The following is a 7,375-nucleotide window of genomic DNA, read 5'->3' as shown; positions in this document are numbered from 1 at the left end:
TGGCTTGAATGTGATTCTGTCTTGGTTTGTGTTGCATTTACTGTTAGGACTAATGTTTCGTGGATGCGTTGTAATTGATGGAATACTTGTCTTAATTACAGTGGGGAAATCAGGTTTATGGTTACTCATATTTTTCGTGAAGGGAATGCGTGTGTTCACAAGTTGGCTAATTTAGGATTTATTCATAGAGAATCATTTCATTGGTATAGTATGTTTCCATCTAGTCACTTCTTAGAATTCTTTATGAATATGTACAGTCTACCTATGTATCGTTTTTGTTAACATATGGGTTTTGGTCTAGTCCTCCATATTTTTTTTGTATTTTTTTTTCTTTTAATAATACCTTTTTCATCTGATGACAAATGATTGTTGTTACTTGAGGTATCAACCTAGTTGAGATGTGAAGTTACATAGTGATGCATAACATAACAACTTTTATTAAAAAGTAATTATTTTTACCAATTATACTAGTATATATTTAGTGGGGAATGAAGATAAAAATAGCGAAATACTTAATAGTAGATAGAAAGATGCAAGAATTGTTGTGAAAAAAAAATTGTACCAAAGTTATTATCTCAATAGGTTGCATATAAAATTATAAGGAATGAATACCAATGTTTTTTTTTTCATGAAATATCTTGATTTTTGGTGTAAGAGTACAATGAAACCAAGTGAATGCCTTATGAGGTGAATATGTTAGGTCTACTGTTCAATTGGACTAAAATAAAATAGACAAAATATAAGTCATAAAATTAAGTTGTAAAACATTTTTTGATATTTTGATATTATTTTATTTCCAAATAAAATAAAAGAATCAAACTTGCGGATAAAAATTTAAAGTGAGTAAAACAACAATATTTATTCTAAACTATTATATATTAGCCTAAATTTGTGAACAATTTTTTTTGTTAAACCTTTTATGGAATTCTATAAACTAGTTGGTGAACCAATATAATGCACAAGTTTTTTTTTAATAAATTAAAATAATATTTATGTAAATGTTATTTAACTATAATAAGTACTAGAATATATATATTTTTTATGATATAATATTTTCTGTTGCATTATATAATTATTTACTTGAATATCACTAAAAAAAATTATTTTAACGGGGTTATATTTGGCATTTTCGGCGGTTTTAACCCGTATTAAGTGTGTTACCTGCAGTTTGCTTTTTCCCCGGTAGATCCAATGTTGGTAACTGATTAGTGACAGTTTCTACGAACCCCTAGAAAAAAAATCACTTTCCGACAATTTTAAAACCCCATTATTCCCGGCGGTTTTGAAACCCCATGTTATTCCTGACGGTTTTGATAACCCTCGTTATTATTGGAGGTTTGAAAACCCCTGTTATTCCTTGAAATTTGAAAACCTCCGTTACTTCTAAGAGGTGCATATATATAAAAAAATAGGTGACAAATAATAAAAATGTTTAACCAAAATAGCTCAACGGTTTTCCTCTCATGTTGTTAATAAACCTCTTATGTACACTTACGTAATATCAATGTAAGAAGGAAACCTTATCCCATTGCTTAGATAATATCTCAATAATATAGTGGAAAAAAATGTAATGCTCCAACAAGCATGGCATGAGTATTTTGTTAAAAAACATACAATATTCTTACTAAATCGACTTTTTTTTCTAAATTTTAATAACTAAACATTTATTTTTGACCTTAATCTATCAAAATTCTAATTTATATTTCGAGATCGTAGTGAAAAATGCTGGTAATATACCTATTTATATATTTAAACCTCAAATGTAGACATTTTACAATGAACTCAAAAATAGACGTGATATTAAATAAGATGTAAATGGTATAAATAGTTAAATTAACTAAATTTGTAAATGGAAAACAAAATGGTACTATGTTTGGTTATTTTTAATCTTAGAACAAATTACTATTGTTTTTAAATCATATAAACCAGTCGAAAATCTCTATAGTTCCAAAAAAGGCATGTTTATTTTAAAATTAGGAAAAACGCAAGTTGAAAAATATAATAATAAAGAAACAAATGAGAACAATTCCAAAAAAATCTTGAAGTTTTTTATATAACTAGCTTCCACCTTAAAGAGACTTTTGTCCCATTTTTCTCTCAGGTGACTCTGCAAAATGCAAGAGAAAGTAAAGTGCCAGTTTTTCTCTTCCTTGTTAACCTTCTTCATGTACCATACAAACAAAACAATGCCAACAAATAACTAAAACCTATGAAATATCATATAGTGAACAGTTCCTACTAAATAACATTCTTCGGCTATGATTTTTTATGGTGATGAAGTTAATTCATATGCTTGAATTTTTTCCTACAAAGAACGCAAGAAGAAATAAATTAAACTTACATTAAGTGTTATTGACAATTATAGACTTTATTAGAAATTTAACTTACACAAATTTTCTTCGCTTCATCACTCACAAATGTTCCATTAGCATGCTTATGTGTAGCTATCCATATATCTCCTCTACTAACCTTGTGGCCATACTTTTTTTCCTATTAAAATGAAGAAAAATTATATGACACACACTAAGAGAGATTAAAACATAAATTTGACATGAACATATGTATTATTATCACCATTTCATCTATTTTTCTTGCAATGCTCTTAGATCCACCCGGGTGAGCAATGATTTGCTTTGTCCTATTCTCTTTAATTTTTAGAGCATTTTCCTAATCATCAACATATAAAAATTAATAATTTTGAATGTAAATGCGTAAACAATGTTTTAATTATACCTTCATTTTTTAATTTAGACGGTAATTAAAAAAAAAAGCCCAATGATCTCTATTTTATCACGTGAATAAAAAAGCTTTAGCTGGCATATCTTACCTTAAACCTGGATCACTTACGCAAGGTGTGAAAAACCAGCCTTATGTGTGACTGTAACTTTAGTATATAATCTACAACCAGAAAGAAAAGGATTTATCAATGATCACAATCCATTATAGGAGACATATTGTGCTAATGTGCTAATATGTTAATCTCAAATATCATGCTGCGAAAAAGAAAAAAAGAAGAAAGAATATATTACCATTTAAAAACTGTAACATCAAATTAAGTAAACTAAAGCAAGAAAGAAGGAAATTTATAAAACACGTTACACAACTCCATAGCTTTAATACCTAATTTGAAATTGGACCACTTGCAAGGTAAGGTTTTTCATCGCGTAGATGATGGAAGCCATAAGCCACTTGAGAATCCATTCCTGTAGAGAGCATAACAAGATATTCTATGAATGCTAAGAAATACAGATTAGAGCAATCAAAATCTTTTCCATTCTATCAAACACCCAAATGCTAAGAAAGTTGTTGCATCTCAAGTTTCTACATCGTACATATGGAATATACAACTAACATGTAGTATCACATGTAAAGTAGTAACTTTTTTCTGAATGATTAATCTCAACTACCATCTAAGGCAATAAAAATCTAAAATAAACATGATACCATCTCCAGAAATTTTCATTTTAGGCACCAATATAACACCACTGATGTACAGATTCAAGTATATGTGATGAAGTAATTATAGTACACGCCTTCATAACTTGTAACTTTCTCTGGTAGTTCTCCCTCAATTTCAAAGCCCTGCAAAGAGCAGACACAAAAGATTGCATATTACAATTGGACAACAAGAATTGAGAAAACAATTTGTGAAAAGTTGCATGCTGAATCAAATACTTTGTAGTCTTTTCCAAATTTACACTTAATAGCAAGTTGAGTGTACAAGAAACAACCATTTATGTAAAGAATTAAGTTTAATCAGAGTGACACTCTAAAAAGGCCTTGACAAGGCCAATTGTAAACAAAAATGGGGCACATGTTATAGAGAAGTATATTTTGATTAAAATTTATAGAATAATCATGCACCAATGGGTCATCGTGTGCACAAAAATTGATATTCATTATTTGAGTGAGTAACTGTGATTTCTGGAAAAACCTGAAACATCACAAAATATTATTACTAACCTAATCCTCTGAGACCTATATATGAATGATGATCATTTGGGAACCAAAGATTACTGCTAGCCTAATCTTCCTTCTATATATGAAGGATGTGCGCATTTGGAAGCCACATACTCTATGCTCAAGAAAAAAACCCTAACCAATTCATATACAGAGCTAAAACCAGACAATAACCTAATAAAGAGTGAACTTTTCTACAGGCTTCAAACAATGCGGTAGCTTCACATATGTGCCTTCTGGTATTGCAAGTGAAACTTGCCAACTACATTGAAAAACATATTATACCAATTTAATATATGTGAGCCAGCAAAGAGAACTCAATAAAAGTATATCTCCGTATAAAACCCAAATTCAACTCAACATTTCTAAGAGTTCATACATCATGTTGTAAAGGGATGGGAGGGAGTCTCTTCTCTCATATCCTCGCAATCTGTTTTATGCTGGGGTATGTTTTATATTTGTGTGCAGTACGTACTATAATTCCAATTATGATCAATCAATCACATTTTTAACTTAGAAATTAAAGAAATAACTGCATAACCAACCACTTGGCAATCATACCTCATCTATTTCAGTTTTATGGAGGAGGGAAAAATAGAATAAAAATCCTCTTCTAATTATAATAACTTCCCCTTTTTATTAAATCAAGTATGCACAACGTAAAGAAACCAAATACGGGAGCCTTCACAACTTAAGCAATCACACACAATCATTTATATCATAAGAATGAATTGTAATGCATGTTCTAGTTCTCGAACCAACATACCATACCCTTATTCTTTCACGAGTTTCTTTGGCACATGAATCACCAAAGCCCGCCAACATCTCCAGAAAACTCGATCCATACTGTACAAACTCATGAGGCTTCACATCTAAGTCAAAAACCTGCACCGTACAACCAAACAACAATCACAACATGTAAGAGGAACAAAGTTATAGAGAAAATAATAACAAAAGTAAAAATTTAAATCACGAAACCACATACGCATCAAATAAAAAAAAAAAACAGTTAAGTAACAGGACATGGTGATTGATTCTCAAAGCAATTGCATTGTCTATAGCTAGTAGAATCCTTCAAATCGACTCTTCTTCTCTTAGTTCAGAAGTTTCAGCGTCTCACTAACAAGATCCGATTAATTTCACAATTTCCTCTGCTTAGCGACAAGTGATTCGGAAAAGCATAGATACAAACTGGTATTCGCATCCATGTGCTCATCAGGATTGGTCGTCCCATCACCGAATTTCTGTTGAATCCCTTCCACTTGTCCGACAGGGGAGTGTCTATGATAAAATCAGTGAAAGGGTGACGGCGGTCGGTCGCGACAGGACCAGTTGTATTCACTGTTTTCACTACACCATTTTCTATCTATGGTAACATTTTTCTAGTAACATTTATTTAAAATGTTACCGTATATTAATTTTAATTATTATAATAACACTTTTTTACATAAATGTTACTATAAATAAAATAAATATAAATTTTAATTATTTAGTAACAATTTTGATATAAATGTCATTATACACTAAACAAACAGTAACATTTTATAAATAAATATTATAATTTGTAAATTTAAACTACTATTTTCTCTTAAATTTTTTAATTTAGTAAAGTTTTTAAATATTACACTTAATTAAATTTATACAAAATATACTTTCAATTTTTCACTTTCCTCTTTGTCACTCTCGCAGTCTCTTTCGTCACTCTCGCCGTTCCTCTTCACTCTCGCCGTTCCTCTTCGTCACTCTCTCAGTCTCGTCGTTCCTCTTCGTCACTCTCCCAGTCTCGCCGTTCCTCTTCGTCACTCTCTCAGTCTCGCCGTTCCTCTTCGTCACTCTCTCAGTCTCGCCGTTCCTCTTCCTCAGGTTTCACTATGTTCTCCGTGCTTCATCTATGTCCTTCTCGTTCTTTCGGAGGTAAAGATTTTCTCGATTGTTCAAACGCTTCAATTTGTTATTGGTTTCATTACAGTTTTTATTTCTCATATTTCAACCTTGGATTAGTGTTTCTTTAGTAGGTGATTATTGCGGTTTCATTTTCAATGATTAATTTGTGTTTGATTTTAGTATTAAAACGCTAATAATTAGTGATTCTCTCATTGATTTGGTACAAGACGTGTTGATTCTGATTTGGCAGTGTTATGATAATATTAATTATTTTTATTTGATAGATCTTTTCTTCTAGTGGTAATTGGAGATTTTGTTGATTTGCTTTTTATTTATTTCTCGATGTAGTTAACTCTGCTCCATTTCCAGCTCGTGCTCAAGTGATAATTGTGGATTTCTATTTAGGACTACAACTGAAGGTATGTCTCGGAACATCACTGTTCCAGTTGCTATGTATAACCTCTTTTTCCATGTTTTCCCTGCCTTTTCAATGATTTTCACTATTAGGATGTCTTTGTGGGAAAACTAGAAATAATGTTGTTAATGAAAGGGAATATGTAACATGTTGGATTTAAGGATTGCATAGCAAATAAGAGAGTTATGCATGTGAAATAATGAGCCTAGCTAGCTGGTATACATCAGGACTCAATTAATTTCTCGTTGCAGTGCCTATAATCAGTGTTGTGTTTAGCAAATTAAAGTCTACCCTAGATAGCTAGTACCGAAACCAGTGGCATGTCCAGTACTTATAGAAATAGTTTCTGAAACATTGGCAAAAACCACTCCATGGAATTCTAAGTAACATGCTTATTTAGATTCGGTGGATGGTGTAATCAAGAGAGGGGAACCTTTATTGCTGTGTGTACAATTTTGATAACATGGAACTGAATTTTAACTTTGTCAGAGAGCTCAACCAAACCACTATATTGGATACATATAATTCAGAATAGAAGCCACAAGACAAAAGATATAAAGAAGAGTGTAGGACCCTGCCACCCAAAATCTCCCTGGAGCTCATGGGTCCTAACCTTGTGCCTTTTGCCAGACTATAATGACCAACTAATCAATTTTCAAAAGATTCCAATGTTTTTCCTCACATATCATCAACAACCCTTCCTTTTATTAATCTTATCCTTAGAAGTCACTCACACTAATCAACCCACTAAACTAATGCATATTAGCTACCTAATACGTATAAATAACAACGCTCCAACCATATTCAAATTCTTTATTTTTCCTTTCCTTAACCACCTTTCTATATCTCTACGTATTACCAGAGGAAAACCTGCAATTATTATTATTATCCAACAAAACAAATTGAAAGCCACAGTTACAAGACATGGCCTATTAACATATCTAATGTAAAACGCCTTTCATGAATCTCAAAACTTTACTTAATTCTCAAAAATAGATTGAATGTTTAATTGGATTGAGTAAAACAGAGGCTAATTTTTATCTTCCTTATCCTCTACCGAGGCTACCATTTTGCCTACCTTCAATGCTTCATTGTTATTTCACATCATGTTGATTG

General features: G+C 31.3%; 1 long non-coding RNA gene across 4 annotated transcripts; it reads right to left on the bottom strand.

The window, feature by feature from the left end:
- Positions 1–2,031: 2,031 nt before the first annotated feature.
- On the bottom strand, positions 2,032–5,269 carry LOC137836435 (uncharacterized). 4 transcript variants are annotated; one of them, XR_011085270.1, is made up of 8 exons: positions 4,946–5,269; positions 4,727–4,845; positions 3,445–3,582; positions 3,121–3,203; positions 2,828–2,898; positions 2,575–2,667; positions 2,389–2,490; positions 2,032–2,305 (listed from the first exon to the last, which is right to left on the bottom strand). It is a non-coding gene; the product is annotated as an uncharacterized lncRNA (long non-coding RNA). The 4 variants fall into 4 exon arrangements; XR_011085272.1 differs by having other exon boundaries at positions 4,732–4,845; XR_011085269.1 differs by lacking the exon at positions 4,946–5,269 and having other exon boundaries at positions 4,727–4,928.
- Positions 5,270–7,375: the final 2,106 nt, after the last annotated feature.

This window comes from Phaseolus vulgaris, chromosome 4 (genome assembly GCF_000499845.2).
Source record: "Phaseolus vulgaris cultivar G19833 chromosome 4, P. vulgaris v2.0, whole genome shotgun sequence".
NCBI lineage: Eukaryota > Viridiplantae > Streptophyta > Magnoliopsida > Fabales > Fabaceae > Phaseolus > Phaseolus vulgaris.
This window is presented reverse-complemented; position numbering and strand designations above follow the sequence as displayed.